Raw genomic sequence first — 13,812 nt, forward strand, 5'->3', positions numbered from 1 at the left:
ATTTTTTTTTTCTTTGTTGAAAATATTTCAACACGCTCCTTCATTTCACTGTGGCCGCACGGCGCGACCTGGCATACGGAGAGGCAAAATGTGGCGCCAGTGCCCTTGACCGAATAGCGCTGCAGCTCCGATACCGAAGAGGAAAGAGAAATACGAATTGAAACTATCGGCAGTGGCGTGTGTTCGCAGGCGGTCACCCGCCCAAGCACTGACAACGCCCAGCTTCGCGCAGTAGCGGTGATCGGACGAGAAACTGTGTGTTCACCGTGCTGTGACCAGTGAAGTGTTTTAGCGCGTCCCGACAAGTCGCGTTCTGGTCCCCTATCAGCTCCCACACAATGTGACGATTTCTTTGTCACCATACTTCCCCGCCGAAATCGGCGTTGCCTTTTTGAAAAAGTGAAATCGTAGTGGCCAGTGGGGGGATCGAACCCACGACCTTTGCGTTATTAGCACGACGCTCTAACCAACTGAGCTAACGGGCCTCGGTGCAGACAGTCTTCCATCGCTTCGCGGGAATTGCTCTGCGTATTGCCATGTAACATTTCTATGGTAGCAGTCCAACAGTGGACCAGCGTCTCTTCTCCCTTTATTCCGCTGCTCGTAGTAATTTCATTGCGTGCCCGTTTCTCTCGACTGTCATCAGCTGACGTTTAAGAACCAGTAGCTATAACGCGAGGAGGACGTAAAACAGCCTTTCCCAGGGTCAAAACTTGTCGTGATTTCTTCCGAAAAAATTCCGTTCCGGTACCGGGAATCGAACCCGGGCCTCCTGGGTGAGAGCCAGGTATCCTAGCCACTAGACCACACCGGACGGGCACATTCTTCTCGGCGTTTACACCCGGTCCACTCGCTTTCCGTGTCGCACTTTCCCTGTTTGCGAGCACCTTTTCGCGCGCCCATGGCGAGGCGCGCATGTCAAAAGTCACAAGCCATTGCTTTATGCCTCGTTGTTACAGGGGTAGGAGGAAAAGCAAAGCTGTAAGTAGTAATATTTATTTACTTATTTCGCAAGTAAAGACCTGCTGCCTGTCATCATACAGCAGGTCATACATTGTGTGACTTTACACGTTATATCGTACGAAATTCAGTTTTATTACTAGTACTTTTTTCCTTGAAAATTTTACATAAGAACTGCAGGTAGTAATGACGGGAAGTAAACATTATCACGCTGAGTCGGTGAAGCCTTGTGGATAACAAAGTACAAAGTGTTTCGCTCCTTCGCAAACCCCAGAGGCGTCAATTTAGCTGTGGACGAAAGTAAATTAAATGCCCCGGGTGAGGATCGAACTCACGACCTTAAGATTATGAGACTTACGCGCTGCCTACTGCGCTACCGAGACAAGTGATCGCCACGTCTTCTGGAATCTCGGTAAGTACCAAATACCACTGGTAGAGAGTCTGCACTTCCTGGCTCATTTTTTTCTGTTGCTACACGTGCATTCCCGGCGCGACAGGCAACTTGCGATGCTAGGCCGACGCCAGTATGTACAATAGCACACAAGAGTCCAAACGAGCAGTCGTGCGCGCTGCATGTTTGGTTATTTCCACACGGAAATACCGCGGTTCATTCTTATGGCTCACGCAGTTCGAGTGCGAAAGACACGCAGCACCACTATCGGAGAAAAAACAAAATGATGCATCGGCCGGGAATCGAACCCGGGCCGCCCGCGTGGCAGGCGAGCATTCTACCACTGAACCACCGATGCTCAGCTTCCTGGTGCTTTCCGTGGCAGACGTCTGCGGGGAAAGTGGGACTGCCGTCCAGCGCCGTCGCATCCTCTCGAGAGAATGCTACAGACGCTGAATCCTGCACTGCACTGCTGCTTAAAAATGACGCCCGAACGCGATCGCCTAAGTACTCTTGTGGCGCACGCACGCGACGACTCTTGCCAAAGGACGCGAAATGTGCGTAGAGACGCTGTCTGGATGCGCTCGCCTACCACGTAATGCGCCTACAGCTACGACCACCTTGAGCCGCCGCCGACAGGCGGGAAGCAGACACAGCGCGGCGTGCGCGGGCGGAAACCGTGCGGTGGTGGTGTAATGGTCAGCATAGTTGCCTTCCAAGCAGTTGATCCGGGTTCGATTCCCGGCCACCGCAGCCGGCTTTTACTTTTGCGTATGAGTACTTTTGCCACGCGTCCTTCAATTAATGTTTCTTTCCCCATCTTACTCGCTGCAGGCCACCCTATAGCGTGTGCGTCGATTCCCCTTCAGTCTCGACTTGTCTCGACTTTGCTCAGCTGACGCGAGAGCTGACGCTCTCCAATCGGCCTATATAAAAAGGACAAGCACGCAAAACGACTGAGAGAGGTATGGCGAGGCGGGCGGGCACCACATTACTTATGCCTCAAGTAAATACCTGCTGCCTGTTATCATGTATTGTCTGATTTTACATGTTCTGTCAGACAAATTCAGTTTTATTACTAGTAGATTTTTTTTTTCTTTGTTGAAAATATTTCAACACGCTCCTTCATTTCACTGTGGCCGCACGGCGCGACCTGGCATACGGAGAGGCAAAATGTGGCGCCAGTGCCCTTGACCGAATAGCGCTGCAGCTCCGATACCGAAGAGGAAAGAGAAATACGAATTGAAACTATCGGCAGTGGCGTGTGTTCGCAGGCGGTCACCCGCCCAAGCACTGACAACGCCCAGCTTCGCGCAGTAGCGGTGATCGGACGAGAAACTGTGTGTTCACCGTGCTGTGACCAGTGAAGTGTTTTAGCGCGTCCCGACAAGTCGCGTTCTGGTCCCCTATCAGCTCCCACACAATGTGACGATTTCTTTGTCACCATACTTCCCCGCCGAAATCGGCGTTGCCTTTTTGAAAAAGTGAAATCGTAGTGGCCAGTGGGGGGATCGAACCCACGACCTTTGCGTTATTAGCACGACGCTCTAACCAACTGAGCTAACGGGCCTCGGTGCAGACAGTCTTCCATCGCTTCGCGGGAATTGCTCTGCGTATTGCCATGTAACATTTCTATGGTAGCAGTCCAACAGTGGACCAGCGTCTCTTCTCCCTTTATTCCGCTGCTCGTAGTAATTTCATTGCGTGCCCGTTTCTCTCGACTGTCTTCAGCTGACGTTTAAGAACCAGTAGCTATAACGCGAGGAGGACGTAAAACAGCCTTTCCCAGGGTCAAAACTTGTCGTGATTTCTTCCGAAAAAATTCCGTTCCGGTACCGGGAATCGAACCCGGGCCTCCTGGGTGAGAGCCAGGTATCCTAGCCACTAGACCACACCGGACGGGCACATTCTTCTCGGCGTTTACACCCGGTCCACTCGCTTTCCGTGTCGCACTTTCCCTGTTTGCGAGCACCTTTTCGCGCGCCCATGGCGAGGCGCGCATGTCAAAAGTCACAAGCCATTGCTTTATGCCTCGTTGTTACAGGGGTAGGAGGAAAAGCAAAGCTGTAAGTAGTAATATTTATTTACTTATTTCGCAAGTAAAGACCTGCTGCCTGTCATCATACAGCAGGTCATACATTGTGTGACTTTACACGTTATATCGTACGAAATTCAGTTTTATTACTAGTACTTTTTTCCTTGAAAATTTTACATAAGAACTGCAGGTAGTAATGACGGGAAGTAAACATTATCACGCTGAGTCGGTGAAGCCTTGTGGATAACAAAGTACAAAGTGTTTCGCTCCTTCGCAAACCCCAGAGGCGTCAATTTAGCTGTGGACGAAAGTAAATTAAATGCCCCGGGTGAGGATCGAACTCACGACCTTAAGATTATGAGACTTACGCGCTGCCTACTGCGCTACCGAGACAAGTGATCGCCACGTCTTCTGGAATCTCGGTAAGTACCAAATACCACTGGTAGAGAGTCTGCACTTCCTGGCTCATTTTTTTCTGTTGCTACACGTGCATTCCCGGCGCGACAGGCAACTTGCGATGCTAGGCCGACGCCAGTATGTACAATAGCACACAAGAGTCCAAACGAGCAGTCGTGCGCGCTGCATGTTTGGTTATTTCCACACGGAAATACCGCGGTTCATTCTTATGGCTCACGCAGTTCGAGTGCGAAAGACACGCAGCACCACTATCGGAGAAAAAACAAAATTATGCATCGGCCGGGAATCGAACCCGGGCCGCCCGCGTGGCAGGCGAGCATTCTACCACTGAACCACCGATGCTCAGCTTCCTGGTGCTTTCCGTGGCAGACGTCTGCGAGGAAAGTGGGACTGCCGTCCAGCGCCGTCGCATCCTCTCGAGAGAATGCTACAGACGCTGAATCCTGCACTGCACTGCTGCTTAAAAATGACGCCCGAACGCGATCGCCTAAGTACTCTTGTGGCGCACGCACGCGACGACTCTTGCCAAAGGACGCGAAATGTGCGTAGAGACGCTGTCTGGATGCGCTCGCCTACCACGTAATGCGCCTACAGCTACGACCACCTTGAGCCGCCGCCGACAGGCGGGAAGCAGACACAGCGCGGCGTGCGCGGACGGAAACCGTGCGGTGGTGGTGTAATGGTCAGCATAGTTGCCTTCCAAGCAGTTGATCCGGGTTCGATTCCCGGCCACCGCAGCCGGCTTTTACTTTTGCGTATGAGTACTTTTGCCACGCGTCCTTCAATTAATGTTTCTTTCCCCATCTTACTCGCTGCAGGCCACCCTATAGCGTGTGCGTCGATTCCCCTTCAGTCTCGACTTGTCTCGACTTTGCTCAGCTGACGCGAGAGCTGACGCTCTCCAATCGGCCTATATAAAAAGGACAAGCACGCAAAACGACTGAGAGAGGTATGGCGAGGCGGGCGGGCACCACATTACTTATGCCTCAAGTAAATACCTGCTGCCTGTTATCATGTATTGTCTGATTTTACATGTTCTGTCAGACAAATTCAGTTTTATTACTAGTAGATTTTTTTTTTCTTTGTTGAAAATATTTCAACACGCTCCTTCATTTCACTGTGGCCGCACGGCGCGACCTGGCATACGGAGAGGCAAAATGTGGCGCCAGTGCCCTTGACCGAATAGCGCTGCAGCTCCGATACCGAAGAGGAAAGAGAAATACGAATTGAAACTATCGGCAGTGGCGTGTGTTCGCAGGCGGTCACCCGCCCAAGCACTGACAACGCCCAGCTTCGCGCAGTAGCGGTGATCGGACGAGAAACTGTGTGTTCACCGTGCTGTGACCAGTGAAGTGTTTTAGCGCGTCCCGACAAGTCGCGTTCTGGTCCCCTATCAGCTCCCACACAATGTGACGATTTCTTTGTCACCATACTTCCCCGCCGAAATCGGCGTTGCCTTTTTGAAAAAGTGAAATCGTAGTGGCCAGTGGGGGGATCGAACCCACGACCTTTGCGTTATTAGCACGACGCTCTAACCAACTGAGCTAACGGGCCTCGGTGCAGACAGTCTTCCATCGCTTCGCGGGAATTGCTCTGCGTATTGCCATGTAACATTTCTATGGTAGCAGTCCAACAGTGGACCAGCGTCTCTTCTCCCTTTATTCCGCTGCTCGTAGTAATTTCATTGCGTGCCCGTTTCTCTCGACTGTCTTCAGCTGACGTTTAAGAACCAGTAGCTATAACGCGAGGAGGACGTAAAACAGCCTTTCCCAGGGTCAAAACTTGTCGTGATTTCTTCCGAAAAAATTCCGTTCCGGTACCGGGAATCGAACCCGGGCCTCCTGGGTGAGAGCCAGGTATCCTAGCCACTAGACCACACCGGACGGGCACATTCTTCTCGGCGTTTACACCCGGTCCACTCGCTTTCCGTGTCGCACTTTCCCTGTTTGCGAGCACCTTTTCGCGCGCCCATGGCGAGGCGCGCATGTCAAAAGTCACAAGCCATTGCTTTATGCCTCGTTGTTACAGGGGTAGGAGGAAAAGCAAAGCTGTAAGTAGTAATATTTATTTACTTATTTCGCAAGTAAAGACCTGCTGCCTGTCATCATACAGCAGGTCATACATTGTGTGACTTTACACGTTATATCGTACGAAATTCAGTTTTATTACTAGTACTTTTTTCCTTGAAAATTTTACATAAGAACTGCAGGTAGTAATGACGGGAAGTAAACATTATCACGCTGAGTCGGTGAAGCCTTGTGGATAACAAAGTACAAAGTGTTTCGCTCCTTCGCAAACCCCAGAGGCGTCAATTTAGCTGTGGACGAAAGTAAATTAAATGCCCCGGGTGAGGATCGAACTCACGACCTTAAGATTATGAGACTTACGCGCTGCCTACTGCGCTACCGAGACAAGTGATCGCCACGTCTTCTGGAATCTCGGTAAGTACCAAATACCACTGGTAGAGAGTCTGCACTTCCTGGCTCATTTTTTTCTGTTGCTACACGTGCATTCCCGGCGCGACAGGCAACTTGCGATGCTAGGCCGACGCCAGTATGTACAATAGCACACAAGAGTCCAAACGAGCAGTCGTGCGCGCTGCATGTTTGGTTATTTCCACACGGAAATACCGCGGTTCATTCTTATGGCTCACGCAGTTCGAGTGCGAAAGACACGCAGCACCACTATCGGAGAAAAAACAAAATTATGCATCGGCCGGGAATCGAACCCGGGCCGCCCGCGTGGCAGGCGAGCATTCTACCACTGAACCACCGATGCTCAGCTTCCTGGTGCTTTCCGTGGCAGACGTCTGCGAGGAAAGTGGGACTGCCGTCCAGCGCCGTCGCATCCTCTCGAGAGAATGCTACAGACGCTGAATCCTGCACTGCACTGCTGCTTAAAAATGACGCCCGAACGCGATCGCCTAAGTACTCTTGTGGCGCACGCACGCGACGACTCTTGCCAAAGGACGCGAAATGTGCGTAGAGACGCTGTCTGGATGCGCTCGCCTACCACGTAATGCGCCTACAGCTACGACCACCTTGAGCCGCCGCCGACAGGCGGGAAGCAGACACAGCGCGGCGTGCGCGGACGGAAACCGTGCGGTGGTGGTGTAATGGTCAGCATAGTTGCCTTCCAAGCAGTTGATCCGGGTTCGATTCCCGGCCACCGCAGCCGGCTTTTACTTTTGCGTATGAGTACTTTTGCCACGCGTCCTTCAATTAATGTTTCTTTCCCCATCTTACTCGCTGCAGGCCACCCTATAGCGTGTGCGTCGATTCCCCTTCAGTCTCGACTTGTCTCGACTTTGCTCAGCTGACGCGAGAGCTGACGCTCTCCAATCGGCCTATATAAAAAGGACAAGCACGCAAAACGACTGAGAGAGGTATGGCGAGGCGGGCGGGCACCACATTACTTATGCCTCAAGTAAATACCTGCTGCCTGTTATCATGTATTGTCTGATTTTACATGTTCTGTCAGACAAATTCAGTTTTATTACTAGTAGATTTTTTTTTTCTTTGTTGAAAATATTTCAACACGCTCCTTCATTTCACTGTGGCCGCACGGCGCGACCTGGCATACGGAGAGGCAAAATGTGGCGCCAGTGCCCTTGACCGAATAGCGCTGCAGCTCCGATACCGAAGAGGAAAGAGAAATACGAATTGAAACTATCGGCAGTGGCGTGTGTTCGCAGGCGGTCACCCGCCCAAGCACTGACAACGCCCAGCTTCGCGCAGTAGCGGTGATCGGACGAGAAACTGTGTGTTCACCGTGCTGTGACCAGTGAAGTGTTTTAGCGCGTCCCGACAAGTCGCGTTCTGGTCCCCTATCAGCTCCCACACAATGTGACGATTTCTTTGTCACCATACTTCCCCGCCGAAATCGGCGTTGCCTTTTTGAAAAAGTGAAATCGTAGTGGCCAGTGGGGGGATCGAACCCACGACCTTTGCGTTATTAGCACGACGCTCTAACCAACTGAGCTAACGGGCCTCGGTGCAGACAGTCTTCCATCGCTTCGCGGGAATTGCTCTGCGTATTGCCATGTAACATTTCTATGGTAGCAGTCCAACAGTGGACCAGCGTCTCTTCTCCCTTTATTCCGCTGCTCGTAGTAATTTCATTGCGTGCCCGTTTCTCTCGACTGTCTTCAGCTGACGTTTAAGAACCAGTAGCTATAACGCGAGGAGGACGTAAAACAGCCTTTCCCAGGGTCAAAACTTGTCGTGATTTCTTCCGAAAAAATTCCGTTCCGGTACCGGGAATCGAACCCGGGCCTCCTGGGTGAGAGCCAGGTATCCTAGCCACTAGACCACACCGGACGGGCACATTCTTCTCGGCGTTTACACCCGGTCCACTCGCTTTCCGTGTCGCACTTTCCCTGTTTGCGAGCACCTTTTCGCGCGCCCATGGCGAGGCGCGCATGTCAAAAGTCACAAGCCATTGCTTTATGCCTCGTTGTTACAGGGGTAGGAGGAAAAGCAAAGCTGTAAGTAGTAATATTTATTTACTTATTTCGCAAGTAAAGACCTGCTGCCTGTCATCATACAGCAGGTCATACATTGTGTGACTTTACACGTTATATCGTACGAAATTCAGTTTTATTACTAGTACTTTTTTCCTTGAAAATTTTACATAAGAACTGCAGGTAGTAATGACGGGAAGTAAACATTATCACGCTGAGTCGGTGAAGCCTTGTGGATAACAAAGTACAAAGTGTTTCGCTCCTTCGCAAACCCCAGAGGCGTCAATTTAGCTGTGGACGAAAGTAAATTAAATGCCCCGGGTGAGGATCGAACTCACGACCTTAAGATTATGAGACTTACGCGCTGCCTACTGCGCTACCGAGACAAGTGATCGCCACGTCTTCTGGAATCTCGGTAAGTACCAAATACCACTGGTAGAGAGTCTGCACTTCCTGGCTCATTTTTTTCTGTTGCTACACGTGCATTCCCGGCGCGACAGGCAACTTGCGATGCTAGGCCGACGCCAGTATGTACAATAGCACACAAGAGTCCAAACGAGCAGTCGTGCGCGCTGCATGTTTGGTTATTTCCACACGGAAATACCGCGGTTCATTCTTATGGCTCACGCAGTTCGAGTGCGAAAGACACGCAGCACCACTATCGGAGAAAAAACAAAATGATGCATCGGCTGGGAATCGAACCCGGGCCGCCCGCGTGGCAGGCGAGCATTCTACCACTGAACCACCGATGCTCAGCTTCCTGGTGCTTTCCGTGGCAGACGTCTGCGAGGAAAGTGGGACTGCCGTCCAGCGCCGTCGCATCCTCTCGAGAGAATGCTACAGACGCTGAATCCTGCACTGCACTGCTGCTTAAAAATGACGCCCGAACGCGATCGCCTAAGTACTCTTGTGGCGCACGCACGCGACGACTCTTGCCAAAGGACGCGAAATGTGCGTAGAGACGCTGTCTGGATGCGCTCGCCTACCACGTAATGCGCCTACAGCTACGACCACCTTGAGCCGCCGCCGACAGGCGGGAAGCAGACACAGCGCGGCGTGCGCGGACGGAAACCGTGCGGTGGTGGTGTAATGGTCAGCATAGTTGCCTTCCAAGCAGTTGATCCGGGTTCGATTCCCGGCCACCGCAGCCGGCTTTTACTTTTGCGTATGAGTACTTTTGCCACGCGTCCTTCAATTAATGTTTCTTTCCCCATCTTACTCGCTGCAGGCCACCCTATAGCGTGTGCGTCGATTCCCCTTCAGTCTCGACTTGTCTCGACTTTGCTCAGCTGACGCGAGAGCTGACGCTCTCCAATCGGCCTATATAAAAAGGACAAGCACGCAAAACGACTGAGAGAGGTATGGCGAGGCGGGCGGGCACCACATTACTTATGCCTCAAGTAAATACCTGCTGCCTGTTATCATGTATTGTCTGATTTTACATGTTCTGTCAGACAAATTCAGTTTTATTACTAGTAGATTTTTTTTTTCTTTGTTGAAAATATTTCAACACGCTCCTTCATTTCACTGTGGCCGCACGGCGCGACCTGGCATACGGAGAGGCAAAATGTGGCGCCAGTGCCCTTGACCGAATAGCGCTGCAGCTCCGATACCGAAGAGGAAAGAGAAATACGAATTGAAACTATCGGCAGTGGCGTGTGTTCGCAGGCGGTCACCCGCCCAAGCACTGACAACGCCCAGCTTCGCGCAGTAGCGGTGATCGGACGAGAAACTGTGTGTTCACCGTGCTGTGACCAGTGAAGTGTTTTAGCGCGTCCCGACAAGTCGCGTTCTGGTCCCCTATCAGCTCCCACACAATGTGACGATTTCTTTGTCACCATACTTCCCCGCCGAAATCGGCGTTGCCTTTTTGAAAAAGTGAAATCGTAGTGGCCAGTGGGGGGATCGAACCCACGACCTTTGCGTTATTAGCACGACGCTCTAACCAACTGAGCTAACGGGCCTCGGTGCAGACAGTCTTCCATCGCTTCGCGGGAATTGCTCTGCGTATTGCCATGTAACATTTCTATGGTAGCAGTCCAACAGTGGACCAGCGTCTCTTCTCCCTTTATTCCGCTGCTCGTAGTAATTTCATTGCGTGCCCGTTTCTCTCGACTGTCTTCAGCTGACGTTTAAGAACCAGTAGCTATAACGCGAGGAGGACGTAAAACAGCCTTTCCCAGGGTCAAAACTTGTCGTGATTTCTTCCGAAAAAATTCCGTTCCGGTACCGGGAATCGAACCCGGGCCTCCTGGGTGAGAGCCAGGTATCCTAGCCACTAGACCACACCGGACGGGCACATTCTTCTCGGCGTTTACACCCGGTCCACTCGCTTTCCGTGTCGCACTTTCCCTGTTTGCGAGCACCTTTTCGCGCGCCCATGGCGAGGCGCGCATGTCAAAAGTCACAAGCCATTGCTTTATGCCTCGTTGTTACAGGGGTAGGAGGAAAAGCAAAGCTGTAAGTAGTAATATTTATTTACTTATTTCGCAAGTAAAGACCTGCTGCCTGTCATCATACAGCAGGTCATACATTGTGTGACTTTACACGTTATATCGTACGAAATTCAGTTTTATTACTAGTACTTTTTTCCTTGAAAATTTTACATAAGAACTGCAGGTAGTAATGACGGGAAGTAAACATTATCACGCTGAGTCGGTGAAGCCTTGTGGATAACAAAGTACAAAGTGTTTCGCTCCTTCGCAAACCCCAGAGGCGTCAATTTAGCTGTGGACGAAAGTAAATTAAATGCCCCGGGTGAGGATCGAACTCACGACCTTAAGATTATGAGACTTACGCGCTGCCTACTGCGCTACCGAGACAAGTGATCGCCACGTCTTCTGGAATCTCGGTAAGTACCAAATACCACTGGTAGAGAGTCTGCACTTCCTGGCTCATTTTTTTCTGTTGCTACACGTGCATTCCCGGCGCGACAGGCAACTTGCGATGCTAGGCCGACGCCAGTATGTACAATAGCACACAAGAGTCCAAACGAGCAGTCGTGCGCGCTGCATGTTTGGTTATTTCCACACGGAAATACCGCGGTTCATTCTTATGGCTCACGCAGTTCGAGTGCGAAAGACACGCAGCACCACTATCGGAGAAAAAACAAAATGATGCATCGGCCGGGAATCGAACCCGGGCCGCCCGCGTGGCAGGCGAGCATTCTACCACTGAACCACCGATGCTCAGCTTCCTGGTGCTTTCCGTGGCAGACGTCTGCGGGGAAAGTGGGACTGCCGTCCAGCGCCGTCGCATCCTCTCGAGAGAATGCTACAGACGCTGAATCCTGCACTGCACTGCTGCTTAAAAATGACGCCCGAACGCGATCGCCTAAGTACTCTTGTGGCGCACGCACGCGACGACTCTTGCCAAAGGACGCGAAATGTGCGTAGAGACGCTGTCTGGATGCGCTCGCCTACCACGTAATGCGCCTACAGCTACGACCACCTTGAGCCGCCGCCGACAGGCGGGAAGCAGACACAGCGCGGCGTGCGCGGACGGAAACCGTGCGGTGGTGGTGTAATGGTCAGCATAGTTGCCTTCCAAGCAGTTGATCCGGGTTCGATTCCCGGCCACCGCAGCCGGCTTTTACTTTTGCGTATGAGTACTTTTGCCACGCGTCCTTCAATTAATGTTTCTTTCCCCATCTTACTCGCTGCAGGCCACCCTATAGCGTGTGCGTCGATTCCCCTTCAGTCTCGACTTGTCTCGACTTTGCTCAGCTGACGCGAGAGCTGACGCTCTCCAATCGGCCTATATAAAAAGGACAAGCACGCAAAACGACTGAGAGAGGTATGGCGAGGCGGGCGGGCACCACATTACTTATGCCTCAAGTAAATACCTGCTGCCTGTTATCATGTATTGTCTGATTTTACATGTTCTGTCAGACAAATTCAGTTTTATTACTAGTAGATTTTTTTTTTCTTTGTTGAAAATATTTCAACACGCTCCTTCATTTCACTGTGGCCGCACGGCGCGACCTGGCATACGGAGAGGCAAAATGTGGCGCCAGTGCCCTTGACCGAATAGCGCTGCAGCTCCGATACCGAAGAGGAAAGAGAAATACGAATTGAAACTATCGGCAGTGGCGTGTGTTCGCAGGCGGTCACCCGCCCAAGCACTGACAACGCCCAGCTTCGCGCAGTAGCGGTGATCGGACGAGAAACTGTGTGTTCACCGTGCTGTGACCAGTGAAGTGTTTTAGCGCGTCCCGACAAGTCGCGTTCTGGTCCCCTATCAGCTCCCACACAATGTGACGATTTCTTTGTCACCATACTTCCCCGCCGAAATCGGCGTTGCCTTTTTGAAAAAGTGAAATCGTAGTGGCCAGTGGGGGGATCGAACCCACGACCTTTGCGTTATTAGCACGACGCTCTAACCAACTGAGCTAACGGGCCTCGGTGCAGACAGTCTTCCATCGCTTCGCGGGAATTGCTCTGCGTATTGCCATGTAACATTTCTATGGTAGCAGTCCAACAGTGGACCAGCGTCTCTTCTCCCTTTATTCCGCTGCTCGTAGTAATTTCATTGCGTGCCCGTTTCTCTCGACTGTCTTCAGCTGACGTTTAAGAACCAGTAGCTATAACGCGAGGAGGACGTAAAACAGCCTTTCCCAGGGTCAAAACTTGTCGTGATTTCTTCCGAAAAAATTCCGTTCCGGTACCGGGAATCGAACCCGGGCCTCCTGGGTGAGAGCCAGGTATCCTAGCCACTAGACCACACCGGACGGGCACATTCTTCTCGGCGTTTACACCCGGTCCACTCGCTTTCCGTGTCGCACTTTCCCTGTTTGCGAGCACCTTTTCGCGCGCCCATGGCGAGGCGCGCATGTCAAAAGTCACAAGCCATTGCTTTATGCCTCGTTGTTACAGGGGTAGGAGGAAAAGCAAAGCTGTAAGTAGTAATATTTATTTACTTATTTCGCAAGTAAAGACCTGCTGCCTGTCATCATACAGCAGGTCATACATTGTGTGACTTTACACGTTATATCGTACGAAATTCAGTTTTATTACTAGTACTTTTTTCCTTGAAAATTTTACATAAGAACTGCAGGTAGTAATGACGGGAAGTAAACATTATCACGCTGAGTCGGTGAAGCCTTGTGGATAACAAAGTACAAAGTGTTTCGCTCCTTCGCAAACCCCAGAGGCGTCAATTTAGCTGTGGACGAAAGTAAATTAAATGCCCCGGGTGAGGATCGAACTCACGACCTTAAGATTATGAGACTTACGCGCTGCCTACTGCGCTACCGAGACAAGTGATCGCCACGTCTTCTGGAATCTCGGTAAGTACCAAATACCACTGGTAGAGAGTCTGCACTTCCTGGCTCATTTTTTTCTGTTGCTACACGTGCATTCCCGGCGCGACAGGCAACTTGCGATGCTAGGCCGACGCCAGTATGTACAATAGCACACAAGAGTCCAAACGAGCAGTCGTGCGCGCTGCATGTTTGGTTATTTCCACACGGAAATACCGCGGTTCATTCTTATGGCTCACGCAGTTCGAGTGCGAAAGACACGCAGCACCACTATCGGAGAAAAAACA

At 51.4% G+C, this 13,812-nt stretch overlaps 28 non-coding genes across 28 annotated transcripts; 5 read left to right on the top strand and 23 right to left on the bottom strand.

Annotated features, from left to right (window-relative positions):
* Nucleotides 1–411: 411 nt before the first annotated feature.
* On the bottom strand, nucleotides 412–485 carry Trnai-aau (transfer RNA isoleucine (anticodon AAU)). Its single transcript has one exon. It is a non-coding gene; the product is annotated as a tRNA-Ile (tRNA).
* A 257-nt stretch (nucleotides 486–742) lies between these two features.
* Nucleotides 743–814, bottom strand: Trnae-cuc (transfer RNA glutamic acid (anticodon CUC)). The gene has a single exon. It is a non-coding gene; the product is annotated as a tRNA-Glu (tRNA).
* Nucleotides 815–1,270: 456 nt separating this feature from the next.
* On the bottom strand, nucleotides 1,271–1,343 carry Trnam-cau (transfer RNA methionine (anticodon CAU)). The gene has a single exon. It is a non-coding gene; the product is annotated as a tRNA-Met (tRNA).
* Nucleotides 1,344–1,638: 295 nt separating this feature from the next.
* Nucleotides 1,639–1,709, bottom strand: Trnag-gcc (transfer RNA glycine (anticodon GCC)). The gene has a single exon. It is a non-coding gene; the product is annotated as a tRNA-Gly (tRNA).
* Nucleotides 1,710–2,032: 323 nt separating this feature from the next.
* Nucleotides 2,033–2,104, top strand: Trnag-ucc (transfer RNA glycine (anticodon UCC)). Its single transcript has one exon. It is a non-coding gene; the product is annotated as a tRNA-Gly (tRNA).
* A 743-nt stretch (nucleotides 2,105–2,847) lies between these two features.
* Nucleotides 2,848–2,921, bottom strand: Trnai-aau (transfer RNA isoleucine (anticodon AAU)). Its single transcript has one exon. It is a non-coding gene; the product is annotated as a tRNA-Ile (tRNA).
* Nucleotides 2,922–3,178: 257 nt separating this feature from the next.
* On the bottom strand, nucleotides 3,179–3,250 carry Trnae-cuc (transfer RNA glutamic acid (anticodon CUC)). The gene has a single exon. It is a non-coding gene; the product is annotated as a tRNA-Glu (tRNA).
* A 456-nt stretch (nucleotides 3,251–3,706) lies between these two features.
* Trnam-cau (transfer RNA methionine (anticodon CAU)) lies at nucleotides 3,707–3,779 on the bottom strand. The gene has a single exon. It is a non-coding gene; the product is annotated as a tRNA-Met (tRNA).
* Nucleotides 3,780–4,074: 295 nt separating this feature from the next.
* On the bottom strand, nucleotides 4,075–4,145 carry Trnag-gcc (transfer RNA glycine (anticodon GCC)). Its single transcript has one exon. It is a non-coding gene; the product is annotated as a tRNA-Gly (tRNA).
* Nucleotides 4,146–4,468: 323 nt separating this feature from the next.
* On the top strand, nucleotides 4,469–4,540 carry Trnag-ucc (transfer RNA glycine (anticodon UCC)). Its single transcript has one exon. It is a non-coding gene; the product is annotated as a tRNA-Gly (tRNA).
* Nucleotides 4,541–5,283: 743 nt separating this feature from the next.
* Trnai-aau (transfer RNA isoleucine (anticodon AAU)) lies at nucleotides 5,284–5,357 on the bottom strand. Its single transcript has one exon. It is a non-coding gene; the product is annotated as a tRNA-Ile (tRNA).
* Nucleotides 5,358–5,614: 257 nt separating this feature from the next.
* Trnae-cuc (transfer RNA glutamic acid (anticodon CUC)) lies at nucleotides 5,615–5,686 on the bottom strand. The gene has a single exon. It is a non-coding gene; the product is annotated as a tRNA-Glu (tRNA).
* A 456-nt stretch (nucleotides 5,687–6,142) lies between these two features.
* Trnam-cau (transfer RNA methionine (anticodon CAU)) lies at nucleotides 6,143–6,215 on the bottom strand. Its single transcript has one exon. It is a non-coding gene; the product is annotated as a tRNA-Met (tRNA).
* A 295-nt stretch (nucleotides 6,216–6,510) lies between these two features.
* Trnag-gcc (transfer RNA glycine (anticodon GCC)) lies at nucleotides 6,511–6,581 on the bottom strand. The gene has a single exon. It is a non-coding gene; the product is annotated as a tRNA-Gly (tRNA).
* Nucleotides 6,582–6,904: 323 nt separating this feature from the next.
* Nucleotides 6,905–6,976, top strand: Trnag-ucc (transfer RNA glycine (anticodon UCC)). Its single transcript has one exon. It is a non-coding gene; the product is annotated as a tRNA-Gly (tRNA).
* Nucleotides 6,977–7,719: 743 nt separating this feature from the next.
* Trnai-aau (transfer RNA isoleucine (anticodon AAU)) lies at nucleotides 7,720–7,793 on the bottom strand. Its single transcript has one exon. It is a non-coding gene; the product is annotated as a tRNA-Ile (tRNA).
* A 257-nt stretch (nucleotides 7,794–8,050) lies between these two features.
* On the bottom strand, nucleotides 8,051–8,122 carry Trnae-cuc (transfer RNA glutamic acid (anticodon CUC)). Its single transcript has one exon. It is a non-coding gene; the product is annotated as a tRNA-Glu (tRNA).
* Nucleotides 8,123–8,578: 456 nt separating this feature from the next.
* On the bottom strand, nucleotides 8,579–8,651 carry Trnam-cau (transfer RNA methionine (anticodon CAU)). The gene has a single exon. It is a non-coding gene; the product is annotated as a tRNA-Met (tRNA).
* Nucleotides 8,652–8,946: 295 nt separating this feature from the next.
* Nucleotides 8,947–9,017, bottom strand: Trnag-gcc (transfer RNA glycine (anticodon GCC)). The gene has a single exon. It is a non-coding gene; the product is annotated as a tRNA-Gly (tRNA).
* A 323-nt stretch (nucleotides 9,018–9,340) lies between these two features.
* Trnag-ucc (transfer RNA glycine (anticodon UCC)) lies at nucleotides 9,341–9,412 on the top strand. The gene has a single exon. It is a non-coding gene; the product is annotated as a tRNA-Gly (tRNA).
* Nucleotides 9,413–10,155: 743 nt separating this feature from the next.
* Nucleotides 10,156–10,229, bottom strand: Trnai-aau (transfer RNA isoleucine (anticodon AAU)). Its single transcript has one exon. It is a non-coding gene; the product is annotated as a tRNA-Ile (tRNA).
* Nucleotides 10,230–10,486: 257 nt separating this feature from the next.
* On the bottom strand, nucleotides 10,487–10,558 carry Trnae-cuc (transfer RNA glutamic acid (anticodon CUC)). Its single transcript has one exon. It is a non-coding gene; the product is annotated as a tRNA-Glu (tRNA).
* Nucleotides 10,559–11,014: 456 nt separating this feature from the next.
* On the bottom strand, nucleotides 11,015–11,087 carry Trnam-cau (transfer RNA methionine (anticodon CAU)). Its single transcript has one exon. It is a non-coding gene; the product is annotated as a tRNA-Met (tRNA).
* A 295-nt stretch (nucleotides 11,088–11,382) lies between these two features.
* Trnag-gcc (transfer RNA glycine (anticodon GCC)) lies at nucleotides 11,383–11,453 on the bottom strand. The gene has a single exon. It is a non-coding gene; the product is annotated as a tRNA-Gly (tRNA).
* A 323-nt stretch (nucleotides 11,454–11,776) lies between these two features.
* On the top strand, nucleotides 11,777–11,848 carry Trnag-ucc (transfer RNA glycine (anticodon UCC)). The gene has a single exon. It is a non-coding gene; the product is annotated as a tRNA-Gly (tRNA).
* Nucleotides 11,849–12,591: 743 nt separating this feature from the next.
* On the bottom strand, nucleotides 12,592–12,665 carry Trnai-aau (transfer RNA isoleucine (anticodon AAU)). The gene has a single exon. It is a non-coding gene; the product is annotated as a tRNA-Ile (tRNA).
* Nucleotides 12,666–12,922: 257 nt separating this feature from the next.
* Trnae-cuc (transfer RNA glutamic acid (anticodon CUC)) lies at nucleotides 12,923–12,994 on the bottom strand. The gene has a single exon. It is a non-coding gene; the product is annotated as a tRNA-Glu (tRNA).
* Nucleotides 12,995–13,450: 456 nt separating this feature from the next.
* On the bottom strand, nucleotides 13,451–13,523 carry Trnam-cau (transfer RNA methionine (anticodon CAU)). The gene has a single exon. It is a non-coding gene; the product is annotated as a tRNA-Met (tRNA).
* Between the last annotated feature and the right edge of the window lie 289 nt (nucleotides 13,524–13,812).

The sequence above is a fragment of the Schistocerca cancellata genome, unplaced genomic scaffold (genome assembly GCF_023864275.1).
Source record: "Schistocerca cancellata isolate TAMUIC-IGC-003103 unplaced genomic scaffold, iqSchCanc2.1 HiC_scaffold_322, whole genome shotgun sequence".
NCBI lineage: Eukaryota > Metazoa > Arthropoda > Insecta > Orthoptera > Acrididae > Schistocerca > Schistocerca cancellata.